General features: G+C 40.4%; 1 long non-coding RNA gene across 10 annotated transcripts in view; it reads right to left on the bottom strand.

Moving 5' to 3' along the window:
* Positions 1–21033, bottom strand: part of LOC106018689 (uncharacterized) — a 326876-nt gene that overhangs the window by 272875 nt on the left and 32968 nt on the right. For 4 of the 10 annotated variants that reach the window (XR_011811400.1, XR_011811402.1, XR_011811394.1 and 1 more), the window contains 2 exons: positions 15468–15553; positions 1967–2057 (listed from right to left, as the gene is read on the bottom strand). The exons of 3 other annotated variants lie outside the window; for them this stretch is intronic. This is a non-coding gene — a long non-coding RNA (uncharacterized lncRNA). The remainder of the gene's footprint in view (positions 1–1966; positions 2058–15467; positions 15554–21033) is intronic. 3 more of the 10 variants (XR_011811395.1, XR_005267999.2, XR_011811398.1) reach the window with 2 other exon arrangements.

Raw genomic sequence — 21033 nt, 5'->3', positions numbered from 1 at the left:
GAAATTGTCACACCATAATATCTATTTGCAGTGATGCTCAACAGTTAGTTAATAGCATGGGGGTTGGGGAAAGGCATGCTAATGTAAAAGAATCAAGGTATGCATACAGTTCCATGCTAAGTCCAATTGAATCAGACTTTCAATCCAATAGAAACAAGTAGGTTAGATGCTTGAAAGATTTTAATTATACATGAGCTAAAACTGAGTTTGCTTTAAAATTTGCAGACAAGACACTCCAACCCTTCTCCAAACCATCTCACCCAGCAACATATTCTGAATGTTATTAGATCACCTACTCCCACAAATTTAGTCTGAACTAGAGACTTACAAGAGCAGCGCACCATACCATCAACAGATAAATCACATTATAGACTAAGCCCAAAATTAAAACCTCAGGTGAAATCTCACTTATATTAACCTACAAGCTCAACTACTTAATTCTAGATCTAGACTTTACATTTTGCACTTTAAATCAAAAAAAAAGCTTTGCTTTTTATAGCTTTCTTGGCATATTTGATGCTATGATAAATCACGTATGAAAACAATAGCAGTGACACATCTGAGTTAGCTGCAAAACCATTTTTCAAGCCCTAGCCAACGAAGCTGCATATGATGTGCCAAAGTTATCGTGCGTCTTGACTCAAGCTGGAAGACTGAGAGGCACAGAAAGGGTAGAACTGCTAGCTCCCTTAAATAATATTTTGTAACATTACCATATTTATTGATGTAACAGTCAGAAGAGAGGGTGTGGTCTAGGAGACCTCCCAGAATAGAAATAGGCATGCAATAACCTTAGAAATACAACATCCTTTCTAGGAAACACATACAATGCTATACATACCTTTCGTTAAGTCACAGCTATTTAAGAAACAGCCCAAAATATATTTATGAAGGGCAAGGCTAGAACACATCCATATTGTTACTATTAAAACATATACTTGATTTATGTGCGTTAAAAGAGATTACAAAGTTAGTGTTTTAAACACTCTCATAAATTTCAAAAAAAAAAAAAAAAAAAGAGAAGTGTCATAAATAGATTTGTTTACCTCTACAATCTTTGATGTCCTGGTTCTAATCATCCTTCCATATGTGGGGGTATGAGAGAAGAGACATGTTTATTCTGTGGCTGATTTATTACAAAATCAAGACCATTCAGATTCAAATTCCTCCCCTCCTTAAATACATTGTTGGTGTTCTCTCTTTCACACAATTTACCACCACATGTAAAGGTCAAGTCCACTGGTAAAGTAATTCATATGGTTATCCAAATTGTATCCAAGCTATAAATTAATATGACATAAACTGCCTACAGCGTTTCTTCTATTTCTAATGCTATACACAGGCAAGTCTAGCCTGGTATACTGATAATTAAAATAAAAATCATATGCACCTCCCTCAGGAACATACACACCAAACAGGAAGTCAATTAATTCCAGGATGGGACCTGCTGAGGGAGACACAGCAATGATTTGTAGCAAATACTAACTTCAGGCTTTGAATGGAAAAGATAAGTACACTTTACTTCACAATTGCCACCTGTATCACCAATACAGAGAAAAAAGTGCCAAAGGAGGAAAAAAGCTGCAAAATATCATCAGAAACCTGATGTTCTCGATTTTACACAAAGCAACTAGAAGAGCTGCAGGCTGATCCCCTAGTGCTCTGAAAATTAAGACTTACAGAAATCACATGTGAACATATTGTTTTCCAGAACTTGCTGTTTCCTTAAAAATCTCAAACCCGTGGTTGAATACAATGCATGGTCTGCAAAACAGGCTTTACATTTTGTAGCTAGAATGAGCTTATTTATTTTGAAACCACAGACTGATCATCAATGTTGCCCTCAAGAAGAGTCAAAGGAGATTAAACTTTTTTTTTTTTTTTTTTACCCTTCCCCCCATAATTGTGATACAGCTAACAGTTTGATTTATGAACTTAATACTATAAACAAACTTGAACAACTCACCCTGCAGACTTCACTGGAAATGAGCTAATATGCACCTGCTGAAGATTCAGCCCACAAGGAGGTAGTCTCCTTGGAAACTGCTCCTGATGGTCTGAAATACAATGGAAATGGTCACTGAGAAAACTTACATTGATAGAGGTGTTGTGAGAGGTGGCTCAAGAACTGGGTTTTGCCTCAAAAAAAAAATAAATAAATAAAGGGACACTCAAGTGCATACATAGTTTAGGTAGGTTAAGGTGCCCAGGGTAGACCTGGAAAGAAGAATCTCTATTAAAGAAAAGCAAGAGAGACTTCACAGTCTACAGTATTCCATCCATCACTAAATTATAATTTCTTTCACTAAAACTACATGGCTGAACTAGCATCTTTAGTGCATTTTAACCCATGTCAAAGTAGCTTTGCCCAGTGTGGTTCAAACTCTGCTGTAAGTCTGGACATTTGCAACACCTGCTAATATTTGCCTGTTCTCACATGCTTTTAGGATATCTTTCATTTTTGATTAGCATTACAGCTACTTTCTGCTGTCCTCTCTTCTCCTCCCAAGTCTTTCATAAAACCTGTTGACTGATTTATTCAAGCACTTATCTTTTAACTTGCTGTTACTAGACAGGTGTACACTTGCAACAACTCTTGTAGCTGAGCCCATTTAACAGCTCTGTTAGGGGCCCATCTTTGCAAAACATCGAGCCGCAAAGAAGTTAGTACCCTAAATACATATTCAAAGGGATGATTTAAGGTGCATTCTCTCTCACAGACATGGCTCAGTGCCTTAGGCATCAGTTTCTTACTTGTTAAGGAGACTATAAAGGGAACATCCCATCTAACTAATCTTATTTTAATAGGCAACACTACACAAACTTGATACAGCAGTGGTTATGTGGGTTGGATGCTCCATTTACTCCAGAGACCTCAATCACAAGAGTTGATAAAAGTAAATTCCTACAACGCAAACATAAGAGTTTGGACTGCATTGGTGTCCAGGCCTGGGTGATCTTGTCTGCTTATTCTGAACCCACTTGAGTACACCTGCACTTGGATGTTTTTGTTGACACTTTACTTGCCTGACACAGAAGACGAAGGGGGATGTGAATAAAACAGAGAGCACATTCAGAGGGAGCAATGCCTTTGTTGGTGGTGGTTGTTGGTTGGTTGTTTTTTTTAAAAGTCACCAAGACAGTAAAGAAAATCCTAAAAAGGGTATCCACGTAAAGGAAGCAGGTTGCAGAATCCATCTCTGGCTGCCATTCTACACTACTTTGTAAGACAGGCCAAGATGAATTTTGACATTCCTTCTTACAAAAATGTCTGAGGTAGCATGTAGGATGATAGCAACAGATTACACAGCCACATACAACCTGCATTACTCAGTAGCTGAGGCACAAGCCACTATACAGACATATGTTCTCCACACAGATCATTTCAGCCACAGGTGAATCTTAGAAGGTCTTCGTTACACCTACATGCACTCCATCTTCCATGCAAAATACAGACCTCACTTCAAAGACAGTAACACTTGAAAAGAATGTGAAGGGACAGTTTAAGTAACTTCAGCCCATCTGCAAGGTTTTCCTTTGGTTCTCCCACAGAAAATTATTCAGATCTCTCTGTCTGAGCTTTGGACTAATGCTTTCTCAGGGATGATAGATGTCTTTTGCAGAAGGAAAATGAGTACAGTCTTGGTAATGTCAGATTACATTGTGAGCTAGATAATGCTTTCTTCCAATTCCAGCCCATCATCACACATAGCTGAATGTATGTCCTACAGCTACATCCCAACAACTTGACTAAAATATCCAGGCTCGATTCAAAAATCGCTACGCAGTGAAGCACTTACTATAATTTTCAGGCAAAGTTACAAGATTGTACACACACACACACGCAACTGCATACAGCATAAACAACACCACAGGTAAAACTATCTATCAACTCCTATAATTTAAATTCCTTTGGATTCAGACAATACAAGCGTCTGCATGAAATGTGAAGTTCTGAAGTCTTAGGAAACCTCAACAAAGCTTTTGAGTATGAATTTTAAACCCTAAAACATTGCATTCAATCACATGAAAACAAAAAATTCTGTGAATTCTGTGAAAACAAGCAAAGGATTCCAGTAACTGGAGTGGGAAGCAATTCAAACCAGCAATAAGGTCGAGTATATTTTCCTCCTGTTCACGTAGTTTACAACTGCCTTCTCACTGTTTTATTTCACACCATATATACCAGAAAAAAAAAAAAAAAGTCCTTAGTAAACATCTGCTCATCTAACTAGATGCCTGTTTGATCTAATGTTAATCTAACATCTAATGTTGTTTGATATATTGAAATGTCTTGTTTTCAGGCAACCTCCTAACTTCACTCTTAGAGCAGTATCAAATATTTTAGTGTCAGATTTTATGCAGCAGGATATCCTCATACCTCAGATGAGGACTCTTTAGAACACCACACACAATCATGTCTCTGGCTTGGTGTGAGTCAAGAAGCCAACAGAGTTGGAAACAAGAGAAAGAACTTTCTGGGGAAGACTGTGGTGTAATTTGAGGTTTGAGTTTTGTGAGATTTTTTAGGCCATGGTTATACCTATTTCATGCTGCTAGCAGGCCAGAGAAGGGACAGCCCTGTGCTTTCAACTGTGAACATTGCCAGCTGCATTTCATGGCCTCCACTTCAGAAGAGGCCATCAAGCTTTGGTCAGAAGCAGGCTATACTGACAGACTTGCCACCCAGTCTTTGAGAAACAGCTGCTTACCCAGGAGAGTGTAAATTTTCAGCATTTGTGAATGGAGTAGAGCACTTTTTTTTTGTTGTTGTTGCTTGCTTCAGGGCTGGAATGAGGCTTCCAAACCTGTCATTTCTTTTATAGGTAACGAAACACAGCATTTAGGACAAGATGTTTTTAAACATCTATACTGAAAAGATGAAGGCTATTAGTTTGATGAGACTCAAACTTCCATAAATCCTATAAGGACAAGCATAATGAAAATGAACCTCTTCCAAGTGACCAGACATCTCAGTAACATGCTGCTACCAGAACTAGCTGGAAAGAAATCAGCAGCCAATTTCAGGGGATTTCATTCCACCAAACTGAGGATTAAATAGGGACTGAGGCCTTGAGGCAGAGCTGGCCCCACACATGGGGAGGTGCAGCAGGAGATCCGGTGCTGCTTGGCAGTCTGCGCCTCACAGCAGGGTGGCCCAGTGCAGAGCAGGCCTTTCCCTTCCCTCAGGAAAGATTTCTACCCTAGTCCTGAAGAATTTCTACCGTAGTCCTGAGGAAACTTTGTCACAACAACTCTCTTACTGCAAAACCATTCAGGATTCACTCAAATCCTGAAAGTTTCCTGTCAGAAGGAGGGGCTGTTCCAGGTGAGAGGAGTGAGAAGGAAGCTGCTGCTCTTTTAGGCTTACACCCATAACAGCACCCTGGGCTGTCCCCTCCCCACCAGGCCCAGTCTCACGGGCACCATCCCAGCCCTTCCTCTTCCTCAGTGTTGTCACAAAACTATATTTATTTTGTTTTACTGTTTAAGCAAGAAATCTTTATGAAGAGGGGCTCTCGTTCAGTTATTTCCTCAGAGCACTGTTTCCCCTCTTCCAACCCTTGATTGACATTGGATCCGTTTCAGACCAAAAATGAGTGAAATGTATGAGCCTCAAGCCTCAGGGCTAGATTTATAAGGAGAAAGAGAGTTCTGTGATCTTCTCCCATGTATTCGTTGTTACGGGAGAAGTAGGCCTCTTATTCTCAATCTAGAGACACTTTTACTGTTAAACTTTTCTCGTATGTCCTTAGGCACATGGAGCCATGGCAGAGGTAAGCCAGCCTTAGGACTTGGTGCCAAGCATGGAACATTCTGAGAGCTGTGTGCTCCTTGACTTCCTACCATAAGGACAGAGACACACTGCTGCTCATATGAAGCAGTCCAGCACGAGCACCTGAAGAGTCAGGTCACTTTTCTAGCTCTGCAACCCACAGTTAAGTTTCAGGGAAAAAAAAAACAAACATCCCTAAAATAGGAGGTATTAAAACAGGCAGATAATAGATACAAGAAAACAACTCAAAACAAGCAATTCCAATGTTCTTTTGAAGTAGCTCATGGCAGAGGGTGGACATTAAGATAGAAGGTCAAATAATTTTCTAAACAAACAAGTGGTTTTACATCACTGGATTAGTTTGCTACTGTGAGGCAAACTTGTGATGTAGCTGTTGATATGTTTTCCATAACTAGATTTCATTGAAAGAATGGCACGTGTAAATAAAAGTAATTTAGAATGTTTTTCAATGTTATGTCTGCTGTCCACCCATTCTTGATCCAGAAAAATACCTGCTGCTCCAGGTTATGTTCCCTATGCTACCCAAAATGCAGAGTTTAGGCTTTCAAGCAGCAGTCCCTGGATTATTGGGTTGAACAGAAATAAAATTTCTAGAAATACTCAAATTCAACAGCTCCTACCCAACATGTTTTTCTTTAAATTCATTTTGAAATGGACAAGATATGGAGTAAAATTATCATTGCTACTTGGTAAACTCTTCCTGTTGGTTAATTAGATTTACTGCTTCTAAATCTGGGGAGATTTTGTAGTTTTCTGACTACTGCCTCCATAACCTAGATCTCATTCTGGCTGTCTACTAAGCAAGATACTTTTTCATATATAATACATGGACACATACTCACTACTCAGACAGCTATCCCACTCACAATATACTAACACTGAACAGCTGAAAAACAATAACAAGCCCTTTTTACTTTGCTCTGGAAAGGATTAAGAGTGCTCAAATGCACAGCTCAGGGGTACTAACTTAAAGTGCTATGGCAGGTGGCTGTTTTACAGCTGAAGATTTACTATGTACAAATTCTCCCTTTGAAGGTACTTGGGTGATTAATTTTCTTTTTATCCAATTGCTAAACAAATTAAAGTTATTATGAGGTATGGAAGAACATTCTATTCAAAGCCTTCTTAAAATAAATAACATAAGGGTAAAGATGTGGGAGTGAATTTCCTTGACTACTAAATGATCTTTTAACCTTAACTTGATCATGTCAGCTCAAAAAATAATAATTACTTTGACAACAAAAATGTTTATTTTTTTGCAAGAGAGACAAACTTCTGCTTAGAACTGTGGGAGATTTTGAAACTAGAGTTCTATTGAAGGAAAACAAGACAGAAGTCATCTTTAGAAAGGAGGTGGGACAGAGAAAATTAAGAAAGTTTCATGAAAAAGAAAACAGGCAGACAACTAACCTCTCCTTGGATCTTCCCCACCCTCAGGATCCGGTGCTGTTCTGAGTGAAGCCTTTATGGGTGACAATAGTGTCTCCATTGAAATGAATGCCAAAATTCCAGTTGCCGTCATCTGGGGAATTAATCTGAATCTTGAATCTGAATCTGAATTCTTGATCTGAAGAAACCTTTTTTTTTTTTTTTATTTAAGCTTCAGCTGCTTGAGAAGCAACATCTAAATCCTGCACTTCTGTCTTCAGCTCCTTCACAACTCTGAACAGACTCCCCCCTTTAAACTGCTGTTTTCCCAGCTGTGGTCTTGGGAGAATTTTTATTTTTGAGACCATGAATAAATTGAAACACTTTTACAAGGTTCAAAATAGTTTATTTTATTTTTAATAAAAAATAATAAAAAAAAACCTTGCTGAACACAATGCTGCTCTACCTGGCAATAGAGAAAGCTGAGCTGCCTTTACATATTTGTCCAAAACACTTGGAGATCCTCCAGTAGCTTTTTACAAGATACTAAGTGTTATTATTGCATTATTTTGCTCCACTCCACTAAGCAGACTTTATGACAAAATTCTCAGGTAGCTCCTGCAGAGTGCAAAAAGGTAACTTTAACTGAGCTGTCTGAGAGCCTGACATTAACCTTTCCAAACAGGCTTTGCTTTATGCTCAGGGCAGGGGTTTATTAATTGGTTGAATGAATCAGCCAGCACACTGAGGTATTACAAATACAATCACTTATCTCCTTACATTCAGTCTGGACATCTAAATGCCTGAACTTCTATGCTTTTACCTCCAGCAGCTTAAAAGGGGACTAGTGCCTGCATTGCTGGGCTTGTTTTTCCTCCCTGAAGCCTGCAAGCTGCATCTTGCCAGAACATGGAGCTCCTCTTAGATATTAAAGCTTTCAGACAGCTAAGTTCCTAAAGCAAACACCACTAAAGAATATGACGGCCCACACACCTTTAGGGCACTTACATTACAGACATCAGTACATGTCAGGAAGGTTTAAGACAGGATAAAATAAACAGGCATAGAGTTATTGTCCTTAATTATCCTATGGATTTCCCCCCTTTTCCATCTCCCTGCCTTCTTTTTTCTCCTCCTGCTTTAACACAGAACTAGAAAAACATGAACCATCAGTAAGTCTAGAATTGTCGTGAGACTCAGCACAGTTGGACAGAACTATCACATCAAACTTCATATCAGAGCTAACTGGAACTTGCATAGAGACCACCCACCACAAATATCTGTAGACCTCACCAGTGCAAGGTAGACTGATCCCTGGTGCATCTATGAAAAGAAGTAGTTTCAGAGCCCAACTTAGGTAAACGACCTTTCACAAATATTAGCATCTCACTGCGTTAGTCATTTTGGGAGCCATGGTCCAGCCATCCCTGAATGATGCAGATGACAACACCAGCAAGAAGCAGGTCAGGACCCTGCAGAAAGCAATCTGAATACTGTCTGTGATGGTTCTGAGACTAATCGGCCAGGTCTCCCAACACAGAGACAAAAGGTGATCAAGGGCATCGCTGCTCCTAGAAAACAGGAAGATTTGATTTCATTAAATTTCACCATTCTGTGCAGCAAGTACCAGAACTCTTTTCTTTCTGGAAGTCTCGGGAAGACACCCCTGGCCGTTGTACATAAATACTATCTTGTCATCTCCCCATTTCTTTTTCTCCTTAATCCCGTTCTATTACTTCATTTCAAGGCCTAATATGGTATATGGAACAAGTAAAATGTAATGACAGTTAAAAATACCACATATAGTCATCGCTGAATAAACCTCACAAAGCTATCATCTCCCATCAGCACCGTTGCAAATGCTGGTTGCAGGGTAAGTTGAACAGCTACACTTGAAACCTTAATAAAAGCCATTCAAAACAATTGAAAGTAATGTTTGGATCATTCATTTTGAGCAGAGCATTTAATCAGTGTACAGCTCTTTCTCTCATTGATTAATGTGTCAGGTATGTGCAAAATAAATATCCTGCAGGACTCAGATTTTTGTGTTGGATACAATAAAAAAGGACAAGTGTGAATTGTTCAACTGTTCAATTCAAATTCATGGAGATGTTAATGGCTGAGAATGATTTCACAATGTGAGATTACTTTCTGATGAGTCGCACAGTGGCTTTGCCTGATTGCAGCACACTCCGAGAATCAATGCACATAGAAAAGAGTATTGGAAAAATTTATAATATACCATTTTTATTATGAAATAGAACCCTGGTGAATTTCATGTCTATATTGTTCTTGTACATCCTTCAATTTATCCATCACACTCAGCATATATGGGATGTACTTATTTTTTTCTTAGTCAAAAATATTGAATGCAGCAAATGGAAGGAGCAAAGAAGCAATTGACCAAGGATTTGTCTTGATACACAAATTCTTTCATTTTGTCTATCAGATACTTTTCCTTCCAACAACACAGCATGTCATTTAGGTATGTGATAAATTAGACAAAACAGTTTATAAGTTCTCCAAGTTGCTGGCTGGATTTGTTTTATCAAGCTGGCCTTAAGTACCCTGAAACAATCATAACCTCCACTTTCAATAAGAAAAGTTGTCTGAACCTGGGAGTAGCTTTCGCTCTAGTTAATTGATAACAATACATGACCAGTTTGTTTCAAGGAACCGAACTGTTCGGCTGTAAATGGATGTCTCTCCAATAAAAGTTGTCAAGAAGTATTAATGGAAAGATTTATACAATAATGGTCCAGTACCTACTGAAAGTTTAATAGGAAGCTTCTATATTTAAGAATTTGTGTTAAATTGTCACTGCAAGATTCATCCATGATACTGACCACTCGTGGAACAGACTTTGCAGTTTCCGAATGGCATCTCTGGCCATACTCCTTTTATCACACAATTTTATCAGACCATAAAACCCAGAAGGGTCCTGCCACTGTTCTTCAACATTATCAAGGTTTCATCCCAGACACTACTAAGCTCTTATTAGTGTAACTGAATACTTGAGGTGTATTGCTTTTATCTTTTTTTTGCTGCATCACAACATCTGATGAGAGCAGAAGAGTTCTCAGGAGAAGAGATCCTAACTTGTTAAAGAGACACAGCTTTCAATCTTCAATTGTTGTCCAGAGAAAATATCATAAGTGTTAATGGTCTAAAATCTGAAATTTGTGAGAACGTGTAAAATTTGTTTCGGTGATTTGGTAATTCCACTAAAACCAGGCAAGAGAACACCAAGTTCAAGAACAAGAAAAAAAAAAATACTGCCCAACCAAAAAAAGATCATCTCCCTGATTTCATCACTGCTGGTTGATTTTCTGCATTTAAGACCAAAATATTTTAAGAAATGTTGATATCTGGTTCTGGAATTATTCACACAGATTTGTTTAAAATTTAGGTGGAGTTTCCAAAAACATATACAGGTTTGAGGAAGCCAATCACTTCAGGATTAGCTGTTCCTGAGAAACCTTAGCAATGATATGAAATTTGAAGCTCTTCTTGAACTTTTCTACTAATTCAGTAATTACTGCTGTGCCTGAAGCTGGCCCCTTTCCTGCAATTACTCAGCACGTACTTTCAGTCAGAGGTTAACACCTGAATTTAGATTCCAATTTAACAGCAAAGGTGGACTTTCTGTTTAACGCTTAATAAATCAGGGATTTTCCCAAACTACTACTTCACTAGCCCGCGTAGGCAAACACGCAGTACATGCTCTGGATATCTGAAGATCTGCAGCAGAGTATGGTCAAGCCATGAGCAACTCATCGGGTTTATGGGATATTAGGACTATGCTTGTCAGCTGGGATCAAGCAGCTTGCATGTGAGCACATGGGCGCACCTCTTGCCTTCTCGCTAAGAAGGAAGGCTTTTCACTGATGCAATTTAGCATGCAAGGAGAACACTCCCTTAAGTTTCAGCACTGACAGTGTGCTGAAATTTCAATACTCACTTCCATATGTATAGAAAAAAATTGCACACTTTCACAATTGGAAACCACATTTTTTTGAAGCCTGGCTTCAACGTACATGAAGGTGTGCAATCCTCCTTAAAAAAGGACAAGCAGCACACTGACTTAACCACCTGTTTCAAAGGCAGTGTCCTGATAGAGATGGACAGGGGCAGGGACAAAGGGCAGGTGAAGTGAACAAGGTTATGTTAGATATGTGATATTAAAAAAAATGAGCAAATGATTACCTCTTAGGATAAAAGAGTGTAATAATATACAGAGGATTGCTCTCTTCCCAACTGTCATTCTAAATGAAACCCTGTGACCCCAGTTCTTCCCCTAAAGCATCTCTGTGATGAATTCTAGACAGTTAATCTTGAAACCTTTAAGGAAGCTAAGCTAGCAGGCATTTTCCTTGAGGAAGGATGAATTAACAACTAAACACAGTAAAATTGCCCCTACATTCTCTGCAGAATTGCATTGTTGCCAGAGCCTGATTATGAAGGCGTGTCATTGTGCTGTACAAGGTTTTCCAGGTAGCAATAAAATTTTCATTTTGCTCATGAGGCTGCCACCTTGGGCTCAGGAAATTCTGGAATCCAGAACTGCTAAAGCTGAAAGCATTTCTGGAGTAGTTTCAGTATCCACTTGCATCTTTCTAATGTACCTCCCCCAGGGACCTTCTGTTGGCCACTGTAGAATACATGGCACACATCTTGACAGACCTGTGCTCTAACCTGCTGTGGCCTTTTATTCATTTTTTAATGTTCCCTGATGTCCTTTTTATTATTATTTTCCTTTAAAATTATGTTAGTTTCCATGGAAACAAATTATGCCACCAATACGTAGAAGTCCTCAGGAAACATCAGTTCACAAAGTGCAAGATGACTTTATGAATGTAGGTGTTTAACCAAATATGCTGTTAAGGCAACTAAAATAAGTTACCAGGATTTCCAAAATGCAATTTGGTAGGTAAGAACCACGTTTTTACAGCTACCCAATACATCAGGCTTTACCAGCAGAATGTTTGAAAATTTGTCCCTAGCTATGAACTAGATGGCCTTTAAGGTCCCAACCCAAACTATTCTGTGATTCTGTACGAGTGCTGAGTTCTTGAAAATAGGATGCGTAATGAATGCTCTGACGTGTATAACTTGCAATTAGAAATACAGATGTACATCATAAGCTCTTGGTCTTGACTCCATGAGTCTCTGTTCACAAACTATTTCAGAGACCTTACTATTAATACAACCCTCTAACAATTCAATGCAAGGAGAATTACACATGGACCTAAAGGAGAAGAAAAAAGACATTAGTATAATTATTCTTTTGACCACAGAACAAACTGCAAGACAATGTGACATATGCTGTTTACCAGCCCACATTTATACTATTTCTATTTTTTTGTCTAAAAATATTTCCACTCTTAACCCAGTAATTAAGGTAGCACTTTTTAGATGAACTGACAGCTTGAGAGCCAGCCTGTAAATGCTCCTTGCTTGCATGAAAAACAAAGGATGCGAGGAGAGTTCCTCCTTTTATACCCCCAGATTCGACCTACAAGAACACGCGTGCCTGTTTATGAATGCCCACAGTCCACAAAACTGCTCAGGAGAGGGATGGAAAGATGGGATCGCAGCTCTGCAGAGAAAACAAGAAGGAGAGCAGGAGAAGGAAGGACAAGGCCACACCAGGCTTTGTCCGGGGTACGTGTGAGCTGCACTGCCCCTGCTCGGAGCTGCATCTTAATGCAGCTGAGGCAGAATATGAAGGGTGGCTCCAAAGGCTTACAGCACTGCTAAGCCGATATCCTGATCCCTGCACACAGGGCCCAGTGCTCCGTCACCCATCTCCTCTGCAGACCTCTACAGCTCTGCAAAGCGGATGCGTTACCAAATCCACAAGTGAAGGGAAGCTGGTAGATAGCTTGCTGGCTGCCAGAGCCCTAAAGGAGGTCAGGATTTTTAGCAGCAGTTTGAAAAGGTACAGAGAGCATTAGTGTGGGAGACCAAGGTAGGAGACTGTTCCAGACAGCTGATGCGGTGGCAGGAGCAGATCCAATTTAAATTCACTTTAGTATTAATTGTCAGAAGAGGATGAGATCAGTTTATGAACTAGGAGCACTGTGCAGTCAAAAGTTACAAGCCCGAGTTGTTGCCACAAAGTAGCTGAAAGGCTTTTCTTTTGAAAAGATTAAACTTCAAAGAACTGCAGGATGAGATACACAAGAAGTGGCATGTGCTTCTGCTTGATAATGTTTGATTTTCAGCCACCCTGTCCCCAGCTCTATCACACTGTAAATTCCTAACACCAAAGTTGCAACTAAGTAGCTGTTTTATAAGATAAATGACTCGGCATATGAAAGACTTCAACCAAAAAAATAGGGCTGCATAAAATGGATTGGAAGAAATGTGAATAGCAGAATACATTTACCAGTGTAGAAGACCAAGGTTTTGCATACTTCTTGACCAAAGGAAGTGAATACAAAGTAAGAGATCAGCGTGTGTCCGACAGGTTAACCCAGTGGGATGACATTTGCCTTTCAGAAAATACATGGTGCAATGTTTGAGTCAGCCTATGGTGCTATGTAGGACCATTCCCCTGCTGTAGTAATGGTTTTAATTCTCACTGAAAGCCAAAAGAAAGCAGGTCACAAATGCATTTTTAGCTGTGGCCTAAGTTCTTAGGGATAAGAAAAACCCTGTATGTGTTGGTCCCTAACAAAAAGAAAGGGAAACTGAGGTTGAGCCATTGGTGACTGAACTGCAAGGAAAGGCAGTGGGAATATTCTGTCTTGATGCATAAGAAGCCTTGCTAGGACTTGCTTTTGTGTAAACACATTTGTTTGACAGTTACGATTCTCTGCCCAACTCAGTGGGCTGTGTGGCCAAAAAAAAACAAAGGAAAGAGAACTACACAAGGACTTCAACCTGTTTGGAAACTGGGGTAGGCCTTTCCCCAGTGAACAGCTAGGTGAAAGCATATTTCCCCTTTTGTTGGTCCATATCTAATGAACCAAAGGATTTATGTGACTTAACTCCATAAAAAAGGAAAGTGCACTTCAACGGAGGTGAAGACAGTGAACTAGAAAAATAATTCTCTCCTTTTAGGACAACTGCCACTAAAATTTCACCATGATCAAGCCCTACATTTAGGTAACAGAAGCTAGAGCGTATTTACTATGCTAGGGAGCCTTGCAAGTTTGTTTGCTTTTTCCGTTCTTTCTGCATTCTCTTAGGTTTTCCATTTGGGGAGGACTCCCCTCCCTCATGCCCCATGGTGAAGCAGCAGTAGTATTTCCAAATAAGCCCTAAATATTTCACTCTTGCAGAGCATAACATTGATTGGGGCTGGGGGGGAGGGATTAAAAAGCAACCACCTTGTACTCATCACTGAGGTCAGGTACAGCATCCATATGGGAGTCAGTGCTCTAAGTCTAAAAATCCTATATGGACTAAGAATCAGATAGCTGAGCAACCCTTTCTCCCTTTGCAACTAAGTTCCTTGGGAACAATGAAATCCCCACAAAAGCCTAGGAGTAACCACACACCAGGCATTTAGGCAACCAACTCATAGCATGGAACAGCTCTCCTGGAGAGGCAAAGTCAGTCTTGAATCTATTGCAAAATTCCTCTGAACACTTGACTTTTCCCTGAGCAACAAGTAATTTTAAAATTAATAGCAACAATTTGCTCAATAACTTTGGGATGGGGAGAGAGGGAGCTACCTATACAGCAAGAATGAGCTTCTCATTTTATTTTTTGCAGAGGATTCATCTGCTACAATCCATGAGTGTATGGCATAAAACCCTGAGTAAGCAAATGACTTCAAATTATCCAGTGGCAATTATGAACGAGAGAATGCACGCTGGAGGTAGGATGAAAGAAAATTAAGAGAGATTAATGTGAAATACCTATGTCTAATTATAACCTTGTATCTACCTTCTACCTGCTTTTGCCCATGGGGAATTTGGAAAAATAAATACTTGTTTAATAAAATTCTCAACGCCAACAGAAAAGGAGGACAACTTTTTAAAAGCTATGACAGTATTTGCCAGATGGGCTGTGTTGCAATGGGTTTACATTTCAACATGGACCGGGTTGTAAGATACCATAACTTGCTATAGCAGATTTTGGCAATATCAGAAAAAAAGAAATCTAAAAAATTCATACCAGCAGGAAACAAAAACAATGCAATGCTCCTCTACTAGAACAGTCTGCAGAAACTTCCATGCATGCAATAGCAGAAGTTCCAAAGAGATGATCCAAATATTTTCACATCAGGAAAAAAGTAACAAAGCCAAACACATTCTTCCTCTAAAGAAGTCCCAGATTAAACACTCACCTATAGGTATTTCACAGCAACTAATTCAGCAGCTACTCTCCCCAGGTCATCAGATAAACTGGTTCTTTCCTCATCTTGGTAGCTATCTGGATAATGGGAAGGAGACAAGTCAGGTATCCCTGCAGGTGGGTCCAAATGCCAGAACAGAAATACTTATTCAGGTAGTTAAGATTCAATATTGATTTTTCAACTGGTCCTATTGTCCTCTCACTGGTTTGTGGTACCACCAAATACATCAACTACAGCAACCTCTAGGCATCCACTGACAAATGCAGTACAATTCAAATCCCTATTCTCCACAGATTTTTCTACTTTTAAATGTACCTTTTGTGCAACTCTGAAGAAGTTGGTGGCATTTCTTCACAAGAGCTGAGCTTTTAATATTCAGATACATGTATAAATTTCTCCTCTCAAACACAATTCCCAAGAGCATCACCCAACTCTGAGTTTTGTTGTCATGTTCAATAGATTTCAAAAGACCCTGTAGAAAATTCTCTTTGTGATTCTTCTAGAAATCTAGTGCTCCACTGATCAAACTGTCCAAGACTAGAACACCAATTCATGTAAGCCAAACTAGCATTTGGTACTGCACCACCAAACGCAACAGGGATTTTAGTATTCATGTCTGTAATTGCAGTATAAGATTAATTTCTTCATCCTAGCCAGGAATACACAACCCTGCTAGAACTAAGTGGACATTCACTGGGTTTGGTATTTCAATCCAATTCCATCTGGACCTCTGCACTTCAAGTTTCCATTTCTTTCAGGAGGTTGCGGTTCCTGGAAAGATACCTTGGGCGCAGCTTGCCTGCTGCCTCTTGGAGGGAATAGATGTTTATTGCCTCCATGCAAAAGGCTTCTCTTTCTACCTCTAAACACCACCACCGAGATAGAAGGCTCAGGCATCCTTTCCCCTAAAAGCATGAACATTCTTCATTCATCTTATTAATAATACAACAGTGAAGTCACAGAGACATCAGCTCTGATTAAAAATAGGTAGTATAGATATCATAGATAACTTATGCTATTTTCCTGCACTGGTCCCCTCTCCTTCTAGGGCAGTAAGATTAATATCAAAGCCTCAGGGAAATTTCTGGTCTTCGTGCACCCTTCACAGCTCTCCTGCCAGATCAGAGACACGTGCATTTCCACAAACATCCACTCTTTTGCTCCTTTCCCTCTGCCAAGCTCCTAAATAACTTCACTCTGCTGAACCAGCAGTCAGAAGCAACATTATCTGCTACACGTGTGGGATCTTTCCTTTTGCCCAGCCCAGCCTCTCCATGTTCTCATTTAAGAAAGAAGCTCAACCCCCTCCAACAGCCAGCCTGAGAGGTTTCAGCTCCCAGCTGGTTTCTCCTATCCTCTCCATCAGCTTCACCAACAGAAAATATTCATGGGGGCCACCGCACCTTCCCCTACAGCACAGCCCCAGGCTGCCAGGATGTGCTGGCTTTTAGGCGGGGATCGGGAGGCGGAAACAGTGGGGTCAGAGTTCCTCAAGTGAGCGTCGCTGCCAAAGACAACGTGATGTGAAACTGTGGGCTAATTGCCTGCCAGCAGGCCTTTCACTGCGATGAGAGATGAGTAAGAATGGCAGGATCTGGCCAGCTGTCATGGCTCTAAACATAAAGAGGTTTTCTTTAATGGCATTATTGCTGAGAAATAAACAATTGTCTGTCACTCATTATGGCATGCAGGTCCTCGCATCTCTCTGAAAAGCTAAAAACAGCATCTTACAAACAAGGAAAATGAGTTATTAAGCAATTGGAAAATGATTATACAATTATGTTCTGTTCGGGTACCATTAGTCACAAGGAAGATGGAATATATCCAAGCTTTAAAAGTGAATTACTCATACAAAATTACGTCTGCTGAGAGTCACTTCTCCTTTAGGGTTCAATATCCCCAGTGCAAGACTTTCAAAGGAGGAGACGACGAAGGTTGTTATGATAAAGCATAAGTACAGGAGCCAGATTTGGGTTCTACTCCAGTCAGCAGTGGTGAGCAAGTTGCAACCGGCAGTAAGTTTGAACTAGTATAAACAGTCACAAACTGACTGATGCTAGCAAAGCTAAGCAGATTTGTAGCAATGCAGAAAACGGCTTCTGCCTCCTGTAGAGTAAGTGTGCAAGTACAGAAGCCCATCAATCTTCCAGTTTACAGGTTCTAAATCCAGCAGTAAAACCATGGCAGTAGCCTGTCTTGCTTACAGAACATGTTCACTTCAAACTAAAACCAAGCCCTCTTCCTTTATCTGCCAAGGCTACTCCTCATGGACCATTTTCATGCCAATCTCTGTAAGCTCCGTGCACTTCATGTCTTCAGTTAGATGAGGGTGGCCTTGACTACATTTTTAGATCTCTGTGGGCTGCTTTTGGTCTCTCCATCCTGCATCAGGCTTTTTAATGCAGTTTAAATTTCAGTTGAAGTTCTCTGGTTATCTTCGCTGCTTGTACATTTCAAACACTTCAAGTTCTTTCTTGTGTCAGCATTAAACATTTCACACAGGTGTGGCCTCAGCAGAGCCGATAATAATTATGCACTTTCCCTGACCTTTTGCCCAACCTTCCTGTAAACAGGCACATCATCATCCTTTTTCCCCCCTAACCACCACCACCACCCCCCAAAACATAATTTGGTAATATAATACTCAGCCTTAAACTCTGTTGGGGCTGCTATGCTGCCCCATTGTGTCTCTTTGAATGCTTTTTACTACTGCTTTAATGTAGTAAATGAAAGGGTGTAGTAAATGAACAGGGCAGTTAATAGGTAAGATTACAGATTGTGTCTCCTTGTCATTAGCTGAAACCAAGAGCTATAACAAACATCTACTCTGCCAAAAAAATTGGGAAATTTGTTCATTTGTAGGTGGCACAGGAAGAGACAGGGTTAAGAAAAACCAAACCCCTACCTTGATCCAGTACAAGTTTAATCGTTGTACCCATGCAAAGCCTATACCCTGATTTCATTCCTTCACTTCCTCATCAAGCAAGCATCAGCTTATAGCAAGTACCTTCCCCCCCCCCTCCCCCCCCCCAGCTGCAACCTTACTTATTTCACTAAACACTTGAGGACAAAAATGCCATCTTCAGGACTATCTTGGCTAGTAATACTATATACACACGCCATTTCTAGTTACAGAGGAATCTAGATTTAAACCTTGAGTCTAAGCCCCTCTGGCTGCTGAGGGAGGATGAGATCTGGACCTGTCATGGTATTTTGCAACCCTGCTCCCTGAGAGCACAGAGAAGGGCTCCAGCATGGACTCTGAGTCATGGGCTGTACCAGGGTGGAAATCAGCCTCCTTGCCTGGACAAACTATTGTTTGAAGAGGCTCAGCCAAAGCCTCAGGCACATCCCTTGAGCTTGCTAAGCCAGTCACTCCCTGCCTCTGGTGCCAGTTGGAGGGGTGCAGCCAGCACACCTCCTCTACCGCTCCCGCCACGGACTCCCAGTGCGAGGAGGGGTAGCACTAGCCAAGCTTGCTCCAACTTGTTCTTGAGAAGGACAGCAATGAAACCTGTAACTGGTACCTTAACAACTGCAGCGAAACTAAACAAACAGCTTCTTGCTCCTAGCCTGCTTCACAGATACATCCTCGCAGAAGCATGCTAACACATTGCTAACAGCAATAAATATCATTCCCTGGGTAAAAGTATTTGACTGATTCAGTTTCAGAGCTTGCTTTTATGAACTGCATGCTCTTGGCCAGTACAAATCCACAGAGCTTTGGTCAGTCAACGCCTGCCTGGAATCTCAGTCCTCACCCAGTATCAATCCACAGAAAAGCACCATGAACTTCCATGGCACTCTGCCAAACCCCATCAGCTGAAAAACCATCCTGATGAGCACTGTGTTCTCAGCAATGACTCACCCTCATCAACACTGCCATCAGTCAGAATATTTTCAGAAGCAACTTTAACAGGATTTAGGAGCTCTTTAATAAACACGCATTGAGATAAGCTATCTTGGGGCAACAAGATAAATGAAGCAGGCCCATTGCAAAGTTTGAACTGAAGTGTTGCAAAACAATTCTACAAAAATGTTTTATACCTTATATAATCTCTCCCTACAAAACCTCAGGGGTTCACGTTAAACACCATAAATCAGACCACCTGGGGCTCCCCTATGATTATTGCAGCTGCATGCTGCAAGCTCCAGTAGAAGAAACGTTCCCTTTTATTGTAAGAAAGTAATAGGGCATAGCCCAAGTCTGCCAGAAAAATGCACAAATCAAAAGCAGGCCTTGCACAAAATCAGCTTCTGATGTGTTCGTTTGCTCTGGATGTATGTGACAAGCTGACAGTCAGAATCACTTTGTCCTCATTGATCACCGATGCTTTTGCCAGCAAGGTGAGTAGTATGTGGAGCAGTCAATTCTAAAGAAACTTCAGTTCAATGGAAAATAAAACCAAGACATTTATTTTTGTATTTTCCCCTCAGTGAATTTCAGCAGTTGGGAAAGGCATTGGACACAGCACTGAAGTTCCCTCCCAGAAGCAGACGTGCCACAGCAGCCACCTCTGCTCCTGAAAGGAGCCCCCATAGGTCAGCAGGGAGTCACCCTAGGTGTAGGCAGCTTGTGTCTTCCACCATGTTTCAAAGCCCTATTTTCATTGGGAAAAAAAAAAAAAGAGTGAGAGGAAGGAAAGAAATATATCTTTTCCCAGTAGTATAATGGTAACCTTCCTTCACTTCTTAGTCCTAAACCAGATCGCCATCACCAGTAAATGTCATCACAGACCCCTATTCCTAGCTTTCCTTCAGGATAGCTGGCACTGGGTATGGCTCAACTTTCCAAGAACATGCTGGGCATGAGGAACAAGGAGTCATGATTTCCAGTGATATGTATGAAATTATGACCTAGACAGACTAAGATTGGATTGCAAATCAAACAAGCTCTTTGTATTTCCAACATCACTTTGCCTTGCAATGCATGTTTACATAGGCTATGAGTCAGTTCATCCAACAGTTATTTAAGAAAGAGGATCTCAAAGTTTTAGATTTAAAAAAGAAAAAAAAAAAAAGGCTTGGGAGATTGGGTGTTAAATAAATTCAAGTTACGTTTTATCACATTTGCCTCAATGTCCCACTACAGTACCTTCTGGTCACCTATCTGATGAGGAACACATTAAAAACTATCAGTTATTTGGAATGAAGAAACATGTTGAACAGCCTCTCTGGTCTCCTTTCGGAGTTTTGATACCATTAACCCGTTTCTGTGAGATCACCTTGCCTTGCAACTAGACTGCTGGAAGTGCTTGAAACATGCAGCTGCTCAGATGTCCCTGCATGAACCATCTCCTCCCCTCTCAGCCATCATGCCCCATCTATGCAATAAAATGAGGAGTGGATCTTCTGGTTAGGCTTAATTTAATATTTTGTTTGTGGGCTTTAACAGGGCACAAAACACATGTGTACATTCAAGGAGAAGATGTTACAGAAGGAAAGAAAGTGACTTGAGGTGTTTACTGAATAAGAGACCAGAGGGAAAATAAGTGCTGTTCCAGTCCAGGAGTGTAACAGAAGGAGTCTGGCTAAGTTCAATTATTGCCTATTATTG

This window comes from Anas platyrhynchos, chromosome 9 (genome assembly GCF_047663525.1).
Source record: "Anas platyrhynchos isolate ZD024472 breed Pekin duck chromosome 9, IASCAAS_PekinDuck_T2T, whole genome shotgun sequence".
Classification (NCBI taxonomy): domain Eukaryota; kingdom Metazoa; phylum Chordata; class Aves; order Anseriformes; family Anatidae; genus Anas; species Anas platyrhynchos.
Note: the sequence above shows the minus strand (reverse complement) of the source record. Positions and strands in the feature narration are given on the sequence as shown.